Source organism: Triticum aestivum, chromosome 3A (assembly GCF_018294505.1).
Source record: "Triticum aestivum cultivar Chinese Spring chromosome 3A, IWGSC CS RefSeq v2.1, whole genome shotgun sequence".
In the NCBI taxonomy this organism is placed as follows: Eukaryota; Viridiplantae; Streptophyta; class Magnoliopsida; order Poales; family Poaceae; genus Triticum; species Triticum aestivum.
In genome coordinates, this window is record NC_057800.1 from 92,849,082 (window position 1) to 92,876,235 (window position 27,154).

Sequence of the window (27,154 nt, forward strand, 5' to 3'; positions counted from 1 at the left end):
CGAATCTCGGGCAAGTAACATAACGATGACAAAGGGAACAACGTATGTTGTTATGCGGTTTGACCGATAAAGATCTTCGTAGAATATGTAGGAACCAATGTGAGCATCCAGGTTCCGCTATTGGTTATTGACCGGAGATGAGTCTCGGTCATGTCTACATAGTTCTCAAACCCGTAGGGTCCACACGCTTAACGTTCTATGATGATTTGTATTATGAGTTATGTGATTTGATGACCGATGTTTGTTTAGAGTCCCAGATGAGATCGGGGACATGACGAGGAGTCTCGAAATGGTCGAGACATAAATATCTATATATTGGAAGGCTACATTCGGACATCGGAAAGGTTCTTTGTGATTTGGGTATTTTTCGGAGTACCGGAGAGTTACGGGAATTTGTATTGGGCCTTAATGGGCCATACGGGAAAGGAGAGAAAGGCCTCAAGGGTGGCCGAGCCCCTTCCCCATGGACTAGTCCAAATTGGACTAGGGAAAGGGGGCGCCCCCTTCCTTCCTTCTCCTTCTCCCTTCCCTTTTTCCTATTCCACGTGGGAGGTGGAATCCTACTAGGACTAGGGAGTCCTAGTAGGACTCCACACTTTGGATGCGCCCTATGAGGGATGGCCTCCTCCTCCCTCCATCCTTTATATACGTGGCCAGGGGGCACCCCATAGACACACAAGTTGATCATTGATCTCTTAGCCGTGTGCGGTGCCCCTCTCCACCATAAATCACCTCGGTCATATCGTCGTAGTGCTTAGGCGAAGCCCTGCGCTGGTACCTTCATCATCACTGTCATCATGCTGTCGTGCTGACGAGTCTCTCCCTCGACACTCTGCTGGATCGTGAGTTCTTGGGACGTCACCGAGCCGAACATGTGCAGATCACGGAGGTGTCGTACTTTCGGTGCTAGGATCGGTCCGTCGTGAAGACCTATGACTACATCAACCGCGTTGTCCTAAAGCTTCTGCTTACAGTATACAAGGGTACATAGACAACACTCTCCCTCTTGTTGTTATGCATCACCATGATCTTGCGTGTGCGTAGGAATTTTTTTGAAATTACTATGTTCCCCAACAGTGGTATCAGAGTCAGGTTTATGCATAGATGTTATATGCACGAGTAGAACACAAGTGAGTTGTGGGCGATAATAGTCATACTGCTTACCAGCATGTCATACTTTGATTCGGCGGTATTGTTGGATGAAGCGGCCCAGATCAACATTACGCGTACGCTTATGTGAGACTGCCTCTACCAACGTGCTTCGCATACAGGTGGTTGGTGGGTGTCAGTTTCTCCAACCTTAGTTGAATCGAGTGTGGATACGCCCGGTCCTTGTTGAAGCTTAAAATAGCACATACTTGACGAAAAATCGTTGTGGTTTGATCCGTAGGGAAGAATGGTTCTTGCTCAGCCCGTAGCAGCCACGTAAAACTTGCAACAACAAAGTAGAGGACGTCTAACTTGTTTTTGCAGGGCATGTTGTGATGTGATATGGTCAAGACATGATGCTAAGTTTTATTGTACGAGATGATCATGTTTTGTAACGGAGTTATCGGCAACTGGCAGGAGCCATATGGTTGTCGCTTTATTGTATGAAATGCAATCGCCATGTAATTGCTTTACTTTATCACTAAGCGGTAGCGATAGTCGTAGAAGCAATAGTTGGCGAGAAGACAACGATGCTACGATGGAGATCAATGTGTTGCGTCGGTGACGATGGTGATCATGACGGTGCTTTGGAGATGGAGATCAAAGGCATAAGATGATGATGGCCATATCATATCACTTATATTGATTGCATGGGATGTTTATCCTTTATGCATCTTATTTTGCTTAGTTCGACGGTAGCATTATAAGATGATCTCTCACTAAATTTCAAGGTATGAGTGTTCTCCTTGAGTATGCACCATTGTGAAAGTTCGTCGTGCCGAGACACCATGTGATGATCGGGTGTGATAAGCTCTACGTTCACATACAACGGGTGCAAGCCAGTTTTGCACACGCAGAATACTCGGGTTAAACTTGACGAGCCTAGCATATGAAGATATGGCCTCGGAACACTGAGACTAAAAGGTCGAGAGTGAATCATATAGTAGATATGATCAACATAGTGATGTTCACCATTGAAAACTACTCCATCTCACGTGATGATCGGACATGGTTTAGCTGATAGGGATCACATAATCACTTAGATGATTAGCGGGATGTCTATCTAAGTGGGAGTTCTTAAGTAATACGATTAATTGAACTTTAAATTTAGGGCCAATTCCAGTTCTTCCCCTAAGTCGAACCCACTACTCAGTTTTGCCCCTAATTTTTTAGGTATGCTTAGTTTTGCCCCTCCGCCGTTAGTGTCACTTATAGAAACGCCCTTTTGCACCGCTACAATCCGGTCAATGTACTTTGACCATCCAGAAAAAATAGCAAAAAAATCAAAAAAATATGAAATTTTGTGGGATCGAAGATAGTCATGTCCGCAAGGCGAGTGCAAATTTTTGTGTTGGTTGGACACTCCGGGAGCTCGTGGCAAAGGAAAACAAAAATAATTTATGCCTATGAATAGTAAATTAAAAAATTCAAAAAAATTGAATTTATTTGGCGTCAAAGAGGCTTGAGTGCACAAGGTGCTTGCCAGTTTTGGTGATCAAATGACGTACGAGGCACTCTAGAGAAAAAAACAAAATAGTGTAATTTTTCAAAGTTTTTTTGACCTAAAATTTGTTTTTTCTCCACGAGCTCCTACGATGTCCAAACGCAACAAAAATGTGCACACATCTTGCGCACCTGAGTATCTTCAGTCCCACAAAATTTCATATTTTTTTGATTTTTTTTCTATTTTTTTGAATTTATGGTTCACATGAGTACAAAAATCATGTTTTCCTTTGCCACGAGCTCCCAGGGTGTCCGAATGGCATGAAAATGTGTACACACCTTGCATACATGAGTATCTTCGATCCCACAAAGTTTCAAGTTTTTTTGATTTTTTTGCTATTTTTTTCAGGACGGTCAAAGACCTTTGACCGGACGGTAACGGCAGAGAAAGGCATTTCTATAAGTGAAACTAATGCCGGAGGGGCAAAACTGAGCATACCTAAAAATTAGGGCAAAACTGAGTAGTGGGTTCGAGTTAAGGGCATAGATGTAAATGTCCCTTAAATTTATCATTAACTTAGTCCTAGTAGTATTAGCATATCTATGTTGCAGATCAATAGCTCGTGTTTCGCTCCCATGTTTTATTTTTGATATGTTCCTAGAGAAAACTAAGTTGAAATATGTTACTAGCAATGATGCGGATTGGATCCATGATCTGAGGATTATCCTCATTGCTGCACAGAAGAATTATGTCCATGATGCACCGCTAGGTGACAAACCGATTGCAGGAGCAGATGCAGACGTTATGAATGTTTGGCAAGTTTGATGTGATGACTACTTGATAATTTAGTGCACCATGCTTTACGGCTTAGAATCGGGGCTTCAAAGACATTTTGAACGCCACGGAGCATATGAGATGTTCCAAGAGTTGAAATTAGTATTTCAGACTCATGTCCATGTCGAAAGGTATGAGACCTTTGACAAGCACTTTTCCAACAAGATGGAGGAGAATAGCTCAGCTAGTGAGCATGTGCTCAGAATGTCTGAGTACTACAACCACTTGAATCAAGTGGGAGTTAATCTTCTAGATAAGATAGTGATTGATAGAGTTCTCTAGTCACTATCACCAAGTTACTAGAACTTCGTGATGAACTATAATATGCAAGGGATAACAAAAATGATTCCAAAGCTCTTCGTGATGCTGAAATCGACGAAGGTAGAAATCAAGAAAAGCATCAAGTGTTGATGGTTGACAAGACCACTAGTTTCAAGAAAAGGGCAAAGGGAAGAAGGGGAACTTCAAGAAGAACGGCAAGCAAGTTGCTGCTCAAGTGAAGAAGCCCAAGTCTGGACCTAAGCCTGAGACTAAGTGCTTCTACTGCAAAGGGATTGGTCACTGGAAGTAGAACTGCCGCAAGTATTTGGGGGATAAGAAGGATGGCAAAGTGAACAAAGGTATATTTGATATACATGTTATTGATGTGTACTTTACTAGTGTTTATAGCAACCCCTCAGTATTTGATACTAGTTCAGTTGCTAAGATTAGTAACTCGAAACGGGAGTTGCAGAATGAAAAGAGACTAGTTAAGGGTGAAGTGACGGTGTGTGTTAGGAGTGGTTCCAATATTGATATGATCATCATCGCACACTCCCTATACTTTCGGGATTAGTGTTTGATAATCCGCAAGTGCAAGGAATCATCGTAGCAATTTCCAAAGGTGGAAGTGATAAGTATGGAGTGTCGAACCCACAAGGAGCTAAAGGTAAGATCAATATTCTCTCAAGCCCTATCTTCCACTGATACAACTCTACGTACACCGAACGTTTCCTTCCAACTAGCAACGAGAAATAAAACTATGTTGTGGGTATGAAGAGGATAACTTTGTATGATATCAGAGAGCTAAAATATAAAAGTAGGTGTTGTTATCATGAAGTTAGAATATATTACTAAATATTATAAATAGCGACTGTGGAATAATGGTGGATCAGTGTGCGGAATTGTCCTAGGCAATCGTTAAGAAAACCGGTAATCACTATTGCAGTTTCATATGAGGGAGAGGCATAAGCTAACATACTTTCTCTACTTGGATCATATGCACTTATGATTGGAACTCTAGCAAGCATCCACAGCAACTAAAGATCATTAAGGTAAAACCCAACCATAGCATTAAAGCATCAAGTCCCCTTTATCCCATACGCAACAACCCCCTTACTTGGGTTTGTGTTTCAGTCACTCACCAACCCACTATAAGTGAATCATAAACGTATTGCAACACCCTACAGCGGGAACCCCTCACGCTTGCGCGACATGGAGGGCACCATAGGACAGCACCAAAGTAAAACATACAACTCATACCAATCTAGATCATAAATCAACCAAAGACAAAGGATAAGTACTCAAAACATCATAGGATGGCAACACATCATTGGATCATAATATGTGGCATAAAGCACCATGTTCAAGTAGGGATTACAGCGGGGTGCGGGAGAGTGTACCGCGTAAAAGAGATGAGGGTGATGATGATGATGATGATGATGTTGATGAAGACAATCACCACGGCGATGATTCCCCTCCCGATGGCACTCTGGTGACACCGAGAGAGAGGAGGAGAGGTTCTACCCCTTGTGCTTCCTCCTCCATGGCCTCCTCCCTAGATGGGGAGAGGTTCTCCCTCTGGTCCTTGGCCTTCATGGTGATGATGGCCCCTCCGGGATCCTCCTCCATGCCCTCTGGTGATGATGGCCAACTCCGGCAGGGTGCCAGAGAGGGTCTAGATTGGTTTTTGGTGGCTACGGAGGCTTCTGGCGGCGGAACTCCCGATCTAGGTCAATTTTCTGAGGTTTCAGTATTTATAGGAATTTTTGGCATCGGTCTCACGTCAAGGAGGTGCCCGAGGCGTCCATGAGGCAGGGGCCCACGCCCAGGGGGTGGGCACGCCCCCACCATCGTGGACAGCCCGGGACTCTTCTGGCCCAACTCTTTTACTCCGAGGACTTCTTTTGGTTCATAAAAATCGTCAAAAATTGGCACGTCAATTGGATTCCGTTTGATATTCCTTTTCTGTAAATCTCAAAAACAAGGGAAAAACAGAAACTGGCACTGGACTCTAGGTTAATAGGTTAGTCCCAAAAACCATATAAAATAGCATATAAATGCATATCAAACATCCAAGGTTGATAATATAATAGCATGAATACTTCATAAATTATAGATACGTTGGAGACGTATCAGCATCCCCAAGCTTAATTCCTGCTCGTCCTCGAGTAGGTAAATGATAAAAGAAATAATTTATGAAGTTTGAATGCTAGGAAGTGCATAAGTTTCATCAATGATAATTCCAATCACTTTTTCTAGCATCATTATATATCATCACAGTAGCTCAATTTCATAAAACTTTTCATGATCAAGTAACAAGCTATTCACATGTTAAAATATAGATCATAAACTCTCTTGAAACTAACAAACTATATTCTTAGTCATCAAACAATTGCAATTCATCTTACTTTCAGGAAGGGTCTATGTCAGAGCTTTGATTTAGCAAACTCCACATACTCAACAATCATTTAGTCTTTCACAATTGCTGACACTCACGTGATATTTATGGGTTCAAAGTTTTAATCGGACACAGAGAAAGATAGGGGCTTATAGTTTTGCCTCCCAATGTTTTACCTCAAGGGTAATGTCAACCACAATAGTTCATGAAAACTTACATCCAATTGGATATATATATATCAGGATCTTTCCAACAGAATGTGCTTGCCACAGGATAAAATTTAAAAAGGAAAGGTGAAGATCACCATGACTCTTGCATACTGGTAGAAGATAAAAGTAAAAGATAGGCCCTTCGTAGAGGGAAGCAGAGGTTGTCATGCGCTTTTATGGTTGGATGCAAAAAATCTTAATACAAAAGAACGTCACTTTATACTGCCACTTGTGATATGGACCTTTATTATGCAGTCCGTCGCTTCTATTTCTTCCACATCACACAATCGTATAAAGCTTATTTTCTCCACATTAATAGATCATACATATTTAGAAGGAAATTTTTATTGCATGCACCGATGACAACTTACTTGAAGGATCTTACTCAATCCATAGGTAGGTATGGTGGACTCTCATGGAAAACTATTTTAAGGAATGTTTGGAAGCACAAGTAGTATATCTACTTGGTGCAAAGAATTTTGCTAGCATAAGGGGGGAAAGCAAGCTCAACATGATGGATGATCCATGACAATATACTTTATTTCGGATATAAGAAAACATAACCCATTACGTTGTCTTCCTTGTCCAGCATCAACCTTTTAGCATGTCATATTTTAATGAGTGCTCATAATTACAAAAGATGTCCAAGGTAGTATATTTATATGTGAAATATCTCTTCCTTCAATATTTTTTCATGAATTGTTCAAGTGACCAATTCTACATTTGCTAACTTTCAATAAGTTTACTAACTATACTTATTCTATGTGAAGTCATTACTCCCCATGGTATAAGCATATGAAACATATATAAATTTAGATTTATGATATTCAATTCATGCAACCATTTACTCATAGGATATATATATATGTGAAGCACGTGAGTAATGAAAAACTACTCCAAAAAGATTTGAGTGACGGACACTGAGTAGTCAAATAATCAACTAGCCATGGGAGGATTCTTTTTCATTTAAGATTTCAGATCCAATGATTTTATTCAAACATCAAGTAAAATTGAAAATATTCTCCAAGAAAAACACATATCATATGACGAATAAAAATATAGCTCCGAGTAAGGTATACCGATAGTTTTGAAGACGAAAGAGGGGATGCCTTCCGGGGCATCCCCAAGCTTAGGCGCTTGAGTATTCCTAGGATATTACCTTGGGGTGCCTTGGGCATCCCCAAGATTAGGTTCTTTCCACTCCTTATTCTCCTCATATCGATATCTCATCCGAAGCTTGAAAACTTCAATCACACAAAACTTAACGGAACTTCGTGAGATAGGTTAGTATGATAAAGAGTAAACCATTCACCTTGGTACTGTCAAAGAAAAATATCATAATTGTTCTCACACAATGCCTACTATACCATATCATTTCTACAAATTATATTGAGAAATATAAGTCATAGAAACTACAAATAAGCAAATTATGCAATGAAAACAGAATCTGTCAGAAACAGAACAGTCTGTAATGATCTGAAGACTAACCATACCTCTGCTACTCAAACAATTATGAAATAAATTGGTGGAAGTGAGGAATTTGTCTATTAATCTTCTGCAAAAATAACCAACCTAATCGCACTCTCAAATAAAAAATGGCAGCAAATCTTGTGAGCGCAAAGTTTCTGTTTTTTACAGCAAGATCACACTAACTTTCACCCAAGTCTTCCCAAAGGTCTTACTTGGCACTTTATTGAAAGAAAAGCTATAAAACATGATTACTACAGTATATTAATCATGAGAACACACAAAAACATTAAGGGTAAATATTGGGTTGTCTCCCAACAAGCGCTTTTCATTAATGCCTTTTAGCTAGGCATGATGATTTCAATGATGCTCACATAAAAGATAAGAATTGAAACATAAAGAGAGCATCATGAAGAATATGACTAGAAAATTTAAGCCTAACCCACTTCCTATGCCTAGGGATTTTGTGAGTACACAACTTATGGGAACAAGAATCAACTAGCATCGGAAGGAAAAACAAGGATAACTTCAAACCTTTAAGCACATAGAGAGGAAACTTGATATTATTGTAACTCCTACAAGCATATATTCCTCCATCATAATAATTTTCAGTAGCACCATGAATGAATTCAACAACATAAACATCACATAAGGCATTCCTTTCATGATCTACAAGCATAGAAATTTTTCTACTCTCCACATAAGCAAAATTCTTCTCATTCAGAATATCGGGATCATTGGTTCCTAGAGTTGACACTTCTTACAAACCTGCTTTAGATGATAGTATTATTCATACTCCAAAAGATATAAGTGAAGTTCATGGAGCATTATACAATAATATAAACTAACCAATGTCCAAGCTCAAAATGTATAAGTGAAGCACACGAAGCATTCTATAAAACCATACTCAAAAGATTTAAGTGAAGCACAAAGAGCAATTCTATAAGATCATACTTAAAAGATATAAGTGAAGCACATGAAGTATTCTATAAATTTATGAAGGGACGTCTCGTAATAGCATGGTTCTTAAAGAAAAAGAAAAACACAAATGACACAAATCATGTGAACAAAACAAAAACCGAGGTGTACCGATAATTGTTGAAGAAGAAAGATGGGATGCCAACCGGCGCATCCCCAAGCATAGATGCTTGACTATCCTTAGAATATTTACTTGGGGTTCCCTGGGCATCCCCAAGCTTGAGCTCTTGCCTCTCTTTATTCTTCTCATATTGATAGCTCCTCGATCTTTGAACACTTCATCCACACAAAACTTTAACAAAAACTTTGTGAGATCCATTAGTATAATAAACCAAATCACTCCCTTTAGGTACTGTTTTGAACTCATTCTAAATTCATCTTGGTGTAATATCTACTGTATTCCAACTCATCCATGGTTCATACCCTCCGATACTACTCATAGATTCATCAAAATAAGCAAACAACACATAGAAAACAGAATCTGTCTAAAATAGGACAGTCTGTAGTAATCTGGAAGTTTAGTAAACTTCTGTGACACCAATAGTTATGAAATATATTTGAAAATTGAGGAATTTATACGGAAGTAATGTGCAAAATGTTTCAGAACCATTTGACTTTCCACTAAAAAATGTAAAATCACGCGCTACAACCAAAGTTTTTGTTTTTGTTCTGCACATAGTAAACAAGCAATCCAATCATCCTAAAACCAAAGCTTTGCACATTATTTTTATAATACAATGGATATATACAAGGGGATAACTATTTACAGAGAAACATCCATGAAAAATTCTACATTGTTTCCGGGAGCATGAACACAAGTGCTCAAGGTCGACCCTCACTTCTTCCATGCATAACTTTCCAATCACTTCTCTTTTTGAAAAACTTTTTAGGCATGAGAGGCAATTAATAATTTTTTTTGTATTTTAATTCTTTAATTTTTTTGTATGTTTCACCCACAACTAAACAGAAACAAAAAAGGAAAAACAAAATCTACTTAGTGAAGAAAGCAAACAATCACACACCAGAATATCAACCCCACGCGCAGCCTAAGGCATAGCCTAGTGGTGTGAAGGGGCTGATGCCTTCCCACCCACCCAGGTTCAAGGCATGGTACTTGCAATTTGGGTTTGTTGCACCAATTATACTGTAGGGGGTTCCCTTACAGTCTTTCTGTCAAAAAAAATAGCAACCCCATGTTATTGCTCCCGGCAACGGTGCCAGAAAAGAGCTTGATAATTCCCAAGTGCAAGGAATCATCGTAGCAATTTCCAAAGGTGGAAGTGATAAGTATGGAGTGTCGAACCCACAAGGAGCTAAAGGTAAGATCAATATTATCTCAAGCCCTATCTGCCACTGATACAACTCTACATACACCGAACGTTTGCTTCCAACTAGCAACGAGAAAAAAACTATGATGTGGGTATGAAGAGGATAACTTTGTATGATATCGGAGAGATAAAATATAAAAGTAGGTGTTGTTATCATGAAGTTAGAATGTAGTACTAAATATTATAAATAGCGAGTGTGGAATAATGGTGGATCGGTGTGCGGAATTGTCCTAGGCAATCGTTAACAAAACCGGTAATCACTATTGCAGTTTCATATGAGGGAGAGGCATAAACTAACATACTTTCTCTACTTGGATCATATGCACTTATGATTGGAACTCTAGCAAGCATCCGCAAATACTAAAGATCATTAAGGTAAAACCCAACCATAGCATTAAAGCATCAAGTCCTCTTTGTCCCATACGCAACAACCCCCTTACTCGGGTTTGTGTTTCAGTCACTCGCCAACCCACCATAAGCGAATCATAAATGTATTGCAACACCCTACAGCGGGAACCCCTCACGCTTGCGCGGCACGGAGGGCACCATAGGACAACACCAAAGTAAAACATACAACTCATACCAATCTAGATCATAAATCAACCCAAAGACAAAGGATAACTACTCAAAAAATCATAGGATCGTAACACATCATTGGATCATAATATGTGGCATAAAGCACCATGTTCAAGTAGGGATTACAACGGGGTGCGGGAGAGTGGACCGCGTAAAAGAGATGAGGGTGATGATGATGATGGTGATGTTGATGAAGACGATCACCGCGGCGATGTTTCCCCTCCCGATGGCACCCCAGTGACACTGAGAGAGAGGAGGAGAGGTTCTCCCCCTTGTGCTTCCTCCTCCATGGCCTCCCCCTAGATGGGGAGAGGTTCTCCCTCTGGTCCTTGTACTTCATGGTGATAATGGCCCCTCCGGGATCCTCCTCCATGCCCTCCGGTGCTGATGGCCCCCTCCGGCAGGGTGCCAGAGAGGGCCTAGATTGGTTTTCGGTGGCTACGGAGGCTTCTGGAGGCGGAACTCCCGATCTAGGTTAATTTTCCGAGGTTTCTGTATTTATAGGAATTTTTGCGTCGGTCTCACGTCAAGGAGGTGCCCGAGGCGTCCACGAGGCAGGGGCCCACGCCCAGGAGGGTGGGCGCGCCCCCCACCCTTGTGGACAGCCCGAGACTATTCTGGCCCAACTCTTTTACTCCGGGGTCTTCTTTTGGTCCATAAAAATCGTCAAAAATTGGCACGTCAACTGGACTTCGTTTGATATTCCTTTTCTATAAAACTCAAAAACAAGTCAAAAACAGAAACTGGCACTGGGCTCTAGGTTAATAGGTTAGTCCCAAAAACCATATAAAATAGCTTATAAATGCATATAAAACATCCAAGGTTGATAATATAATAGCATGAATACTTCATAAATTATAGATACATTGGAGACGCATCAGTGTTGAACCTAAATAAATGTTATTTGGTGTTTGTGTTAAGTATGAATATGATTTGATCATGTTTATTGCAATACAGTTATTCATTTAATGTCAGAGAATAATTATTGTTCTGTTTATATGAATAAAACCTTCAATGTTCATACACCCAAGGTGAATGGTTTATTGAATCTCGATCGTAGTGATACACATATTCATAATATTGAAGCCAAAAGATGCAAAGTTAATAATGATAGTGCAACTTATTTGTGGCACTGCCGTTTAGGTCATATTGGTGTAAAGCGCATGAAGAAATTCCATGTTGATGGGCTTTTGGAATCACTTGATTATGAATCAGTTGATGCTTGCGAACCATGCCTTATGGGCAGGATGACTAAGACTTCGTTCTCCGGAACAAAGGAGTGAGCAATAGGCTTGTTGCACATAATACATACTGATGTACGCAGTCCGATGAGTGTTGAGGCTCGCAGAAGGTATCGTTATTTTCCGACCTTCACAAATGATTTGAGCAAATATGGGTATATCTACTTGATGAAAGATAAATCTGAAACATTTGAAAAGTTCAAATTATTTCAGAGTGAAGTGGAAAATCATCGTAACAATAAAATAAAGTTTCTATTATCTGATCGTGGAGGAGAATATTTGAGTTACGAGTTTGTTCTTCATTTGAAACAATGCAGAATAGTTTTGAAACTCACGCCACCTGGAACACCACAGCGTAATGGTGTGTCCGAACATCGTAACCGTACATTATTAGATAAATGGTGCAATCTATGATGTCTCTTACCGATTTACCACTATTGTTTTGGGGTTATGCATTATATACAGCTGCATTCACGTTAAATAGGGCACCATATAAATCCGTTGAGACGACACCATATGAACAATGGTTTGGCAAGAAACCAAAGTTGTCGTTTGTTAAAGTTTGGGGTTCCAATGCTTATGTGAAAAAAATTCATCCTGATAAGCTCAAATCCAAATCGGAGAAATGTGTCTTCATAGGATACCCAAAGGAGACAGTTTGGTACACCTTCTATCATAGATCCGAAGGCAAGACATTCGTTGCTAAAAATGGATCCTTTCTAGAGAAGGAGTTTCTGTCAAAAGAAGTGAGTGGGAGGAAAGTAGAACTTGATGAGGTAACTATACCTGCTCCCTTATTGGAAAGTAGTTCATCACAGAAATCTGTTCCTGTGACTCCTACACCTATTAGTGACGAAGCTAATGATGATGATCATGTAACTTCGGATAAAGTTACTACTGAACCTCGTAGGTCAACTAGAGTGAGATCTGCACCAGAGTGGTACGGTAATCCTATTCTGGAGGTCATGTTACTTGACCATGACGAACCTACGAACTATGAGGAAGCCATGATGAGCCCTGATTCCGCGAAATGGCTTGAGGCCATGAAATTTGAGATGGATCAATGTATGAGAACAAAGTGTGAATTTGGTTGACTTGCCCGATGATCGGCAATTGATATGTCTCCAACATATCTATAATTTTTTATTGCTCCATGCTATTATATTATCTATTTTGGATGTTAATGGGCTTATTTTTACACTTTTATATTATTTTTGGGACTAACCTATTAACCGGAGGCCCAGCCCAAATTGCTGTTTTTTGCCTATTTTATTGTTTCGCCGAAAAGGAATATCAAACGGAGTCCAAACGGAGTGAAAGCTTCGGGAGCGTTATTTTTGGAACAAACGTGATCCAGGAAACTTGGAGTGGACGTCAAGAAACAATCGAGGAGGCCACGAGGTAGGGGGGCGCGCCCTCCACCCTCGTGGGGCCCTCGTTGCTCCACCGACCTACTTCTTCCTCCTATATATATATCCATATACCCCGCAAACATCCAGGAGCACCACAAAACCCTATTTCCACCGCCGCAACCTTCTCTACCCAAGAGATCCCATCTATGGCCCTGACGAAGCTATGTACCTAGGGTAGGGTCATGGATCTGTCTAAGATACCCTCCCCAAGGACATCTCTAAAAGAACCAGAAGCAGTCGAAGAGAGATCATCGTCCACTCGACCATGAAGTTATGTTCCACTTGACAGCTTTGAAGACACTCGACCATGCGAACAACCACTCGACCACCAGAAGATTTGAAGCCACTCACTCCACAATGGTCAGGATTTAAGTCATTGCTTTAATAATCATTTATAGCATTTTACTCCGGACGTTACCAGTAACGCTCCTCCTTTATGAACATTGAACCCTGAGTAACGGAGGGGAGCTGGGGTCCTGGAGCACTCTATATAAGCCACCCCCTCCTCTGGGACAAGGGTTCGCACCTTTTGTAATTCACACGCATATATCCAGTCGATAGAGTCCGGGCTCCGAGACGTAGGGCTATTACTTCCTCCGAGAAGGTCTTGAACTCGTAAAACTCGTGTGTACAACTCCTCCATAGCTAGGATCTTGCCTCTACATTCCTACCCCCTATTCTACTGTCAGGCTTAGAACCACGACAGTTGGCGCCCACCGTGGGGCGGGTGTCTTAGCGATTTTTTGGAGAAGTTGCAAGTTTTCCGATCCCCGTCATCATGGTCTCATGCAAGTTCTTTTCCATAAGCACGTATGACTATGTTCAGAATACATGCCTACATTATATCAATGAACTGGAGCTAGTTCTGTGTCACCCTAGGCTATGACTGTTACATGATGAACCGCATTCGGCATAATTCTCCATCGTCGATCCATTGCCTACGAGCTTTCCATATATTGTTCTTCGCTTATTTACTTTTCCGTTTCTATTTCTATCATCACTACAAAATACCAAAAATATTACTTTTACTACTGTTACCTTTTTCTACCGTTATTACCACTATCATATTACTTTGCTACTAAACACTTTGCTGCAGATATTAAGTTTCCAGGTGTGGTTGAATTGACAACTCAACTGCTAATATTTGAGAATATTCTTTGGCTCCCCTTGTGTCGAATCAATAAATTTGGTTTGAATACTCTACCCTTGAAAACTGTTGTGATCCCCTATACTTGTGGGTTATCAAGACTATTTTCTGGCGCCGTTGCCGGGGTGCATAGCTCTATTCTTTGAGTCACTTGGGATATATATCTGCTTATCATTATGAAGAACTTGAGGGATCCAAAAACCAAGAACTATCCCTCAACTACGAGGGGAGGTAAGGAACTGCCATCTAGCTCTGCACTTGATTCACCTTCTGTTTTGAGTAAGCTTGCGACACCTACACCTGCTTCTGCTATTCGTTCCGATATGTCGCATGTTATTGATGATGCCACTTCTACTATGCATGATACTTATGATGAAACTACCTCTATGCCTGATACTACTATGGCACTTAGTGATTTTCTTGATGAACAACTTGCTAGGGCTAGAGAAATTGAAAATATTGAATCTGATGATACTGATGAAAGTGATGATGAAGAACCACTTGCCATTCCTAATGGTTATGTTTTTGATCAAGATGCTTCTTTAGCCATTTTAGCTTGGAAAAATAGAACTGAACTTAAAAAATTATTAGCTAAATGGAGTAAGCAATCTCTAAATGCTAGAATGAAACCCGACCCTGCTTTTGCTACTTCACCTATCTTTGTTACCGATAAGGATTATGAATTCTCTGTTGATCCTGATATAATTACCTTTGTTGAATCTGATCCTTTTCATGGTTATGAATCTGAAATTGTTGTGGCACATCTTACTAAATTGAATGATATAGCCACCCTATTCACTAAAGATGAGAGAACTCGCTACTTTTACATCCTTAAAATATTTCCGTTCTCATTAAAGGGTGATGCCAAGATATGGTTTAATTCTCTTGATCCTGGTTGTGTGCGTAGTTCCCAGGATATGATTTATTACTTCTCTGCTAAATATTTCCCTGCTCATAAGAAACAAGCTGCTTTAAGGGATATATATAATTTTGTGCAAATTGAAGAAGAGAGTCTCCCACCAGCTTGGGGGAGGCTTCTCCAATTACTTAATGCTTTGCCTGATCATCCTCTCAAGAAAAATGAAATACTTGATATCTTTTATAATGGACTAACCGACTCCTCCAGAGATTACCTAGATAGTTGTGCTAGTTCTGTTTTCAGGGAAAGAACACCGGATGAAGCTGAAATTCTATTCAATAATATGTTAACAAATGAAAATAATTGGACACCTTCGGAGCCAATTCCTGAGCCTATTCCTAAACCAACTCCGAAGAAGAGGGATATTCTATTTCTCAGTCCTGAAGATATGCAAGAGGCAAAGAAATCTATGAAAGAAAAGGGTATTAAAGCTGGAGATGTTAAGAATTTACCTCGTATTGAAGAAATACATGATCATAATTTACCGCCTGTGAAGAAACATATAATCCAAATCCTTTACCTATTGAAGAAACTCATGGTCTTGATAACCCGACACAGGTAGTAAAGGTAAATTCTCTCTATAGATATGATAAAGTTGTAATCCTATTTACTAAGTTTGCTAGCCCATGAATAGATGAGTTTGATAAATTTACTGCTAAACAAGAAGATTTTAATGCTTCTTTTGGTAGACAATTAAAATACAATTCAAATATGCTTGGACACTTGGGCAATTATATGGCAAATGTTAAAGGTGAACTTAAACTTATTAGTAAACATGCTTTTATGGTTACCACTCAAGTAGAACAAGTACTTAAAGCTCAAAATGATTTGCTCAATGAATTGCATAATAAGAATAATGATAATGCTTTTAGAGCGGCTACTAGAACTGGTAGAATGACTCAGGAACCTTTGTATCCTGAAGGCCACCCTAAGAGAATTGAGCAAGATTCTCAGAGAAATAACATAGATGCACCTAGTTCTTCTAAAAAGAAGAAAAAGAAAAATGATAGGACTTTGCATGCTCCTAGTGATCCTATTGTTGAAACACTTGAGAATCCAAATGATATTTCTATTTCTGATGCTGAAACACAACCTGGTAATGAAACTGAAACTAGTGATAATGTCAATAATAATGTTCATGATGATGCTCAACCTAGTAATGATAATGATATAGAAATTGAACCAACTGCTGATCTTGATAACCCACAATCAAAGAATCAACGTTATGATAAGAAAGACTTTGTTGCTAGGAAACATGGTAGAGAAAGAGAGCCATGGGTTCAGAAACCCATGCCTTTTCCTCCCAAACCATCCAAGAAAAAGGATGATGAGGATTTTGAGCGCGTTGCTGAAATGATTAGACCTATCTTTTTGCGTATGCGATTAACTGATATGCTCAAAACAAATCCTTATGCTAAGTACATGAAAGATATTATTACAAATAAAAGAAAGATACCGGAAGCTGAAATTTCCACCATGCTTGCTAATTATACTTTTAAGGGTGGAATACCAAAGAAACCTGGAGATCCAGGAGTACCCATTATACCATGCTCCATTAAAAGAAACTATGTTAAAACTGCTTTATGTGATCTTGGAGCCGGTGTTAGTGTTATGCCTCTCTCTTTATATAGTAGACTTGATTTGAATAAGTTGACACCTACTGAAATATCTTTGGAAATGGCTGATAAATCAACTGCTATACCTGTCGGTATTTGTGAGGATGTGCCTGTTGTAGTTGCAAATGTTACTATTTTAACAGACTTTGTTATTCTTGATATTCCCGAGGATGGTAGTATGTCTATTATTCTTTTTGAATACTGCAGGGGCTTTTATTGATTGCACTAAAGGCAATGTCACTTTTCATGTTAATGGTAATGAGCACACGGTACACTTTCCAAGGAAACAACCTCAAGTTCATAGTATCAACTCTATTGGAAAAATTCCATCGATTATATTTGGAGGTTTTGAATTTCCTCTTCCTACTGTCAAGAAGAAATATGATATTCTTGTTATCATGGATGTGCATATCCCCGTTGATGTAACATAGTGTTATTCAAAATTTCTCCGGTTCCATGTTATGCGGAATGAGTTCGTTAACAAGACTTGATCAACCTTGTTAGTGGATTCCTTTTGATGACCATGAGATGGATGAAACTAGAAGGTGCAACCTTTTGTACCCCACTTTTACTTTCTGTTATTTATATTAAATAAAATAAAAATAAATATTTGTCTGTATCTGATTATCCGTGCAATATAAAAATACCTCGAAAAAAAAAGTTCTCCAAATGCCCAGAAAATTAAATATGATTTTTTCTAGAATATTTGAGGATTTATGGAACTGAGAACACACCAGGGGGGCCAACCACCTGGCCACGAGGGTGGAGGGCGCGCCCACCCCTCTAGGGCGCTCCCCCTGCCTCGTGGGCCCATGGTGGCCCTCCTCCACTTATCCTTTCACCCATACACTCGTTCTTCCTCCCCAAAACACGAATAACCAGCTCAAACCCGAGTCCAAGCTTGTTTTGCTGCCATTTTCGATCTCCTTGCTCAAAGCACCTCTCACAAAACTGCTTGGGTAGATTGTTCCTTGGTATGTGACTCCCCCATTGGTCCAATTAGTTTTTGTTCTAGTGCTTTATTCATTGCAATTTTTTGCTGCTTAGGTGACCCTGTTCTTGAGCTTGCATGTCAAATTTATATGGTCAAAAGTAGTTTTGATGCACGATATAGGCTCTAGGCACTTGTAGGAGTAGTTACTATCAATATTATTGAGTTTGGCTTACTTTTATTTTGAAGTTACTAAAAATTTCAGAATTTTTTAGAAAATGATGAGGAGACTCTTCAGGGGCTCATCGAGCCAAAGCTCGAAGGAAAAGGCACCGAAGCCTAAGTATAATCTGCCTCGCACCACGGAGGTTCGGGCGTGTGAATGGCCTTCCGAGGATTTCTTAAGAGCAGCCGGGATTTATGAAGATTTTCATGAATTGGCTCAGACTGCAGGCCTTACCGCTTTCCTCCATGACCAATGCGATCAGTATCTCTTGCTCACAAATATCTTTGTGCAAAACTTTCATTTCCATTCTAGGAGCTCACCACCTACGGTGGAGTTTTATTTATATGATGAGCACAAGGAGATGTCACTTTATGATTTCTGTCGGGTCTGTTTAGTCCCTTTTGAGGGCAATACTGAAGAACCACATCATGATGATGTGGAGGGATTTATTGACACAATCATTGTAGGGGAAACAAGGAAGGTTTCCGATGCACGAATCACTAGCATACACTTTCCTGTTTTACGTTAATTTGCATTCTTTGCTAGTCGTTGCTTAATTGGTCGCAGAAACTGTGGAAACCTGAGTATCCCTGATATTATTATTTTGCACCACGGTTTATACGGTGATAACTCTTTTAGTATGGGCGGCATTATTGCCAAACGGTTAAGTCTGAACCATACCAAGGGCCCCATCTTTGGAGGCATCTATGCTACACGCCTAGCTGCACATTTTAACATACCTATTAGGCATTATGAGAAGGAAGAAAAGGTGCTGCCTCGTTTTTATTTAGATTATAAAAGTATGGTGGCACATGATTTTATTGTTAAGAATAGGGAAGGAGAGCTTAAATATCAATTGTTCTTTAATAAATATCATCCTGAGACTATTACCTTGCCTTCTCCTTCTTTGTTTGATTTGACTGTAGGCACGTACCTTGGTCCGCTGACGGCTATTCACGCCTACCGGAACCCTGCACCAGCCGAGGAGCCAGAGCCGAAACCACAATTTGATCCTTTAAGATAGTCTAATTATTAGTGGGATCCGGAGATGATTGTCAGCCAGTGGCAATCGGAGTCTTCCTCTTCTGCATCATAGTACGACCCCAACTATTATTATGGATATCAGCCACGCCAGCCATGGCCATAGACCAACTTAGGCCAAAAGCCTAAGCTTGGGGGAGTACGTATTTCTCACCGACATTACATTTATGCTCACACACTCATTGCTAGATGTTGGTACTTATACTTTTTCATTGTATCATCCATGCTAGCTTATTTTTCCCTTTTATGCTTTCCTCTTGTGTGTTTAATAAACCTTAAGAAAAACAAAAAAAATAGTTGTAGCTTTTAATTAGTTTACTTTCCATGCTTGTAGTAGTAATTAAAAATAAAACCCAAAAAGATTTCATGTTCTTCTTTTGCTTGTTGGGAGCTTTCCCGTGTAAATAGTATTATTTCTTTCCTTTTCTTTGGGGTCGATAGGAGAAGACCATAATTAAATTGTTGAAGTCGCTCTTATATGCATTATTGTTGATCTGACAAAAGAGCCCATATTGCCTTGTCTTCTCCTGTTTATTGAATGTGTGCAGATTCCAGCTTAGTCCAATGCACGTGCACTATTATTATTATTCACATCGTTCGATCGTGCAATTGAAGGGCAATTATGATGATATGTGATGGACTGGCTGAGATGAGAAAAGCTGGTATGAACTCGACCTCTTTTGTTTTTGTAAATATGATTAGTTCATCGTTCCTGATTCAGCCTATTATGAATAAACATGTTTGCAATGACAACTAGAGATCATAGTTTCTTGTGCCATGCTTGATTAGCTATGAGTTATAATGGTTTACCTTGCGTGCCAACATGCTACTAAAATGGTTATGACGTGGTATGATAGGGTGGTATCCTCCTCTAAATGATTTAAGTGACTTGACTTGGCGCATGTTCACGCATGTAGTTGAAACAAAATCAACATAGCCTTCACGATATTTATGATCATGGTGGATTATATCCTACTCATGCTTACATTCGTTGTTGATTAATTTTAATGCATGTACATGACTATTGTCGCTGTCTAGCTGGTCGCTTCCCAGTCTTTTGCTAGCCTTCACCTGTACTAAGCGGCAATACTGCTTGTGCATCGAATCCCTTAAACCCCAAAGTTATTCTACATGAGTCCACTATACCTACCTATATACGGTATCTACCTGCCGTTCCAAGTAAATTTGTATGTGCCAAACTCTAAACTTTCAAATAAATATCCTGTTTTGTATGCTCGAATAGCTCATGTATCAACTGGGGCTGTCTGTGTCTTCCATGTTAGGAGGGTTATTCTCAAGAGGAGTGGACTCCGCTCCTCACTCACGAGATAAATGGCTGGTCACCGGGATGCCCAGTCCCATGCTTTATGCAAATTAAACCAAAATAATTGCAAACAAAACTCCCCTTGGGACTCTTATTAGTTGGAGGCACTCATTGTTTCGAGAAAGCCATGGATTGATGCTTGTGGTGGAAGGGGGAGTATAAACTTTACCATTCTATTTGGGAACCGCCTATAATGTGTGTAGCATGGAAGATATCGCCATCTCTTGGTTGTTATTTTGACAATGAAAGTATACCGCTCAAAATATTATTCACCTCTGTTTAAAAACCGAGCTCTGGCACCTCTACAAATCCCCGCTTCCCTCTGCGAATGGCCTATCTATTTACTTTTATGTTGAGTCATCATCCTCTTATTAAAAAGCACCAGTTGGAGAGCACCGCTGTCATTTGCATTCATTACTGTCAGTTTACATTGAGTGTGACTTGATTGGATCTCTTTTACCATGAATTACAATGTATAGTCAGTCCTTGGTCTTTAAAGGTGCTCTGCATTTATGTTTTGCCGTCTCAGAGAGGGCTAGTGAGATACCATCCTGTTATATCATATTATGATTGTTTTGAGAAAGTGTTGTCATCTGAGTTTTATTATTATGGCTCGCTAGTTGGTTATGCTATTGATATGAGTAAACTTGAGACCTATGCGTTGTTGCAAATGTGGTTAGTTATAATCTTTGCTGAAAACTTGAATGCTCGCTTTACATATTTACAACAACAAGAGCAAACATAATTTGTAAAAGTTTTTCTTTATCACTTTCAGTTTGTCAACTGAATTTCTAGAGGACAAGCAAATGTTTAAGCTTGGGGGAGTTGATACATCTCCAACGTATCTACTTTTCCCAACACTTTTGCCCTTGTTTTGGACTCTAACTTGCATGATTTGATTGGAACTAACCCGGATTGACGCTGTTTTCAGCAGAATTGCCATGGTGTTATTTATGTGCAGGAGAAAACATTCTCGGAATGACCTGAAACTTCACGGAGACACTTTTCATAAAATAAGAAAAATACCTGCCAAAGATGAAGGCCAGGGGGGCCACCACCTTGCCACGAGGGTGGGGGGCGCGCCTGCCCCCATAGGGCGCGCCCCCTACCTCGTGGGCCCCCTGTTGCCTCTACGACTCCAACTCCACCTCCATATATTGAGTTTCGGGGAGAAAAAAATCAGAGAAAAGAAATCATCGCGTTTTAGGATACGGAGCCGCCGCCAAGCCCTAAAACCTCTCGGGAGGGCTGATCTGGAGTCCGTTCGGGGCTCCGGAGAGGGGAATCCGTCGCCATCGTCATCATCAACCATCCTCCATCACCAATTTCATGATGCTCACCATCGTGCGTGAGTGATTCCATCGTAGGCTTGCTGGACGGTGATGGGTTGGATGGGATCTATCATGTAATCAAGTTAGTTTTGTTAGGGTTTGATCCCTGGTGTCCACTATGTTCTGAGATTGATGTTGTTATGACTTTGCTATGCTTAATGCTTGTCAATAGGGCCCAAGTGCCATGATTTCAGATCTGAACCTATTATGTTTTCATCAATATATTAGTGTTCTTGATCCTATCTTGCAAGTCTATAGTTACCTATTATGTGTTATGATCTGTTAACCCCGAAGTGACAATAATTGGGATACTTACCGGTGATGACCGTAGTTTGAGGAGTTCATGTATTCACTATGTGTTAATGCTTTGTTCCGGTTCTCTATTAAAAGGAGACCTTAATATCCCTTAGTTTCCGTAAGGACCCCGCTGCCACGGGAGGGTAGGACAAAAGAAGTCATGCAAGTTCTTTTCCATAAGCATGTATGACTATGTTCGGAATACATGCCTACATTATATCAATGAACTGGAGCTAGATTTGTGTCACCCTAGGTTATGACTGTTACATGATGAACCGCATCCGGCATAATTCTCCTTCACCGATCCATTGCCTACGAGCTTTCCATATATTGTTCTTCGCTTATTAACTTTTCCATTGCTATTGCTATCATCACTACAAAATACCAAAAATATTACTTTTACTACTGTTACCTTTTGCTACTGTTATCACCACTATCATATTACTTTGCTAATAAACACTTTCCTCCAGATATTAAGTTTCCAGGTGTGGTTGAATTGACAGCACAGGTGTTAATACTTGAGAATATTCTTTGGCTCCCCTTGTGTCGGATCAATAAATTTGGGTTGAATACTCTACCCTCGAAAATTGTTGCGATCCCCTATACTTGTGGGTTATCAATGCGTAACCACTATGCGTCTCCCGTTCAAAAGGGTTACATCTATAAATATGCATGCATTTGCATATTTATAATCGTGATTCTTTCAAATTGTCCAATGTTATCCATGGACAGCCCAAGTATGTGTAGATTGGGTTCGTTTTCCCATATGCTCTACTCCGGATCCGATGCAGAATTTCGTCAGTGCCTCCCCGTTGTTCTCCGGGTACACATCCTCTCTGCTTATTGCCGAGACGTGTATCAGGAGAACAGCGGGGAGGTGCTACCAAAATTTTGCGTTGGATCCAGAGCAGAGCATGGGAAAACGAACCCAATCTACACATACTCGGGTGGGATTAGGACCTATCTTTACCTATTAGTGTGTAGGTTGCATGGACGTAATAAAACTGACAAACTCCATTAACTGATGGATATGCATGGTTTGCTTAATTATGTATATATTTCTTGTGTGTCCAGTAGGAAGTCAATATGAGTGATCGTGCATGGATGTACACCGGTTACACTAGTCAGAAAGTTTGGACCGAGGAATGGTTAACAAAAACCAACGGGTTTGTTTGAGCCACATTTGCAAATGGCTAGGAATTAAGTTGGTACCGCTGTGCCTGTTGCGACAACTATAAAAAGAGGGACAAGCTTGAAATGAGTAAAGACCTGCAGAAGTTTGGTTTTACGCCTGGTTACACGGTCTGGACATTACATGGTGAGTCTGCCCAATGTGCCAGAGCCGAGGGGGTTCATCGTCGCACCGACGAGCATGGTACCGGGACCGCAGACATGGTGCAAGACTTTGGCGATGCTCGGGACTCGGACGAGGATATGGAGGAATCTGCAAAGGCCTTCACTGAAATGTTGGAGTCCTCAAAACGTCCTCTCCACGAGCACACGGAGATTTGTCAGCTGGATGCCATCTCACAAATAATGGCTTTGAAGGCTCAATTCAACTTGGGCAGAGAATGCTACGACGTGATGATGACAGTATTTGGACGATTTCTACCCAAAGGCCATGTGCTACCTCCAAACCTGTACCAGTTAGACAAAATCCTCCGTGCTCTTAACATGCCCTATGAGAAGATACATGCCTGTGAGAAAGGATGTGTCTTATTTAGGCTTCAGTATGATGAGTTGAACTATTGTCCCATTTGCAATTCTTCTAGGTATGTTGTGGTAGACAATGGTATGGGTGAGAAGATGCAGACCAAAATACTCGTGAATGTTCTTCGGTATATGCCAATCGTACCAAGACTTCAATGTCTTTTCATGGTCAAAGAGATGGCCAGACAGATGACATGGCACAAAACGGGCAAAAGAACTGAACTAGATGGAGATGGGAATGTGATGATGGTGCACACATCGGATGGTGAAGCGTGGAAGCGCTTCGATGCATTACATAAGGAAAAAAGGCAGATCCAAGGCATCCTCGAGTTGCCGTCAGCACAGATGGATTCAGTGTGTTTGGTCATATGGCTACCGCATACAGTTGTTGGCCCGTGTTTGTCATTCCACTCAATCTCCCCCCGGGCAGATTATGCAAAGAAAGAACATTTTCCTGACGTTGATAATTCCAGGGCCCAACTATCCGGGGAAGAATATGAATGTGTACATGCAGCCGCTTAAGGACGAATTGCAAGAAGCTTGGGATAATGGGTTCAAGACATACGACGCCTTTAGCAAAGAGAACTTCATAATGCGTGCCTGGTACATGTACTCGACGCATGACTTGCCGGCGTATGCGCTATTCGTTGGCTGGTGTGTGCATGGAAGGTTCCCGTGCCCCACATGCAAGGGAGCTCTTGAGTTTCGTTGGCTGACGGCAGGGCACAAGTATAGTTGCTTCGACTTGCATAGACCGTTTCTACATCCTGGCCATAAGTTCAGGAAAGACAAGAAGAACTTCATCAAAGGTAGAGTTGTCAAACACTCTGCACCACCTGCGTTGACAGGCCAACAGACCCTAGATCAGTTAAACGCTCTCGAGACAGATCCAGAGCGTCCAGGGTATTTCAAGGGGTATAATAAGGAACACGCTTGGACTCACAGGACATGCTTCTGGGATCTGCCTTACTTCAAAGACCTCCTTTGCCCACACAACATCGACGTGATGCACACTGAAAAGAATATCGCCGAAGCCATTTTTGGTACATTGTTCGGCATAGAGGGGAAATCAAAGGATAATACTAAGGCTAGAGTCGATCAAGAGGAGCTATGTGATAGACCGTTACAAAACATGAAAGAACCGAAAGGAAAGGGGAACTAGACGAAGCGAAAGGCATGGTTCAATCTTGGAAGGCCAGCTATGAAGGAAATTATTTTGTGGGTGAAAATGTAGTTGATGTTCCCCGATGGGTATGCAGCAAATCTAAAGAGGGGAGCGAGTCTTCAAAAATTGAAAATATTTGGACTAAACAGTCATGATTGGCACATATGGATTGAGCGGATAATGCCGGTGATGTTGCGTGGCTTCATCCCTGATGATGAATGGCTAGTACTAGCAGAGCTAAGCTATTTCTTCCATGTTCTTTGTGCGAAAGAACTATGGCCTGGCCTCCTAGAAGAAATGGAAGAGTTGGCGCCAGAGTTGATCTGCAAGTTAGAGATGATCTTTCCGCCATGCTTCTTTAATCCAATGCAACACTTGATTTTGCATCTCCCGACCGAGGCACGATTGGGGGGCGTGCAAAATCGTTGGTGCTACTCAACTGAGAGGATGCAGAGGACGCTTCGAGCAAAATGTAAAAATAAACATAGAATAGAAGCATCAATGGCGGAGGCATTCATCACTGAGGAGGCGGCAAAGTTCGTGACAGCACACTACGAAGCCAAAAAACATCATTTGCATAATCCGAAGCCTCGGTACAATGCTGACAAACCTCAAAAGGGTCAATCCAACCTCAGACTATTCAAAGGGAATCTCGCACTAGCCAGTGGTTGGAAACCAGAAAGGTTGGATGTTGAAAAATGGCAAACCATTTCGCTATATCTCTTCAACAACCTAACAGAAGTGCCGCCGTACATCGAGTAAGATCTCGGTACATTGTTTAACAACTTCTAATTCCTTTGAACTTCACTTATTCCTGGATATTTGATCTAGTCGATACGTCGCCATATTCTCATATGGAGCAGTGATCCAAAAGGATTCCGTTGAAGAGTATGACCTTCTGGCAAAACAAGGAGACGAATATCCCGGTTTCATCTCTTGGTTCAAAAAAAACGGTAATTTCCATTTGACCCTTTCATTTCTTTGGCTAATTTGCGACTAATGCAACAATCCTTTCGTATTAAACTTTTAGCCTAATTCAGAGATTATGGATGCCGAATTGAGACAAGTAGCTAATGGTTTTGACTATAAGGTCCGTTCATTTGAGAAATACAACATCAACGGGTATAGCTTTCATACCTATGGCAAAGAGCTATCTATGGCCGACCGAAAGTCTACAAATTGTTGTGTCTCTGCTATCGGCGAAGGAGGTATCGAGTATTATGGAAGAGTTGAAGCAATTTATGAAATTGAATTATATGGTGAAAACCCACCAAACATCATAGTCTTCAGATGTTATTGGTTCCAGCCGAGGGAGACTAGAAGGACTCATGAACATATAGGGCTAGTCGAAATCAAACAAACCACCCATTTGGATGTTCCCGATGTCTATATTACGGCTCAAGAGGCAACCCAAGTTTTCTATCTACCGTGGGCATGTCAAAGTGGTCCAAATCTCAATGGTTGGGATGTCGTTTATGAAGTGCTGCCACGTGTTAGACCACCTCCCCCAATGAAAAGGATTATGAACCTCATATTAACCAAGACATATATGACGAAGGAGAATTCTTCCAAGAAACACGTCTTTGCAAAAAAAGTTTCAAGAACTGCTCTACTCCACCCCAGAACATTGAAGTAGACAACGATAGTGAATCCGACTTCACCCCTGAGCCGGAACAAGAAGAGATGGAAGAAGAAGAAGTTACTGCTATAGATGACCTGTGAATGCTTGAACGATTACGTAAAGGTGGCCTCCCACATGATGATGCATTTATTAATGATGATGATGAGCATGTCATTACCGATAGTGATAATGATGATGCTTTTATTAATGTTGATGATGAGCACGTCATTACTGATAGTGATTATTAAGTATTCAAATTATTATGTTGTACTTGATTTATATAGTTATTTGTATGATTGTATGATTTATATAGTTGGTATTTATAATTTTCTTACTTTGTATGATTGTTTCTTATACATAGTGCCATGGTCTTGATGTCCGTCCCGGTTAGCCCTCGCCCGCTTTATGATTCGGATGTGGTAAATTCTCTTTCATAACTATTTGTTGCATTTCACATTTATGACAATTATGGCCATCAAGTCGACATAGAGATATTTTAATCTAGGAGATATGTGAACCGGAATTTGAA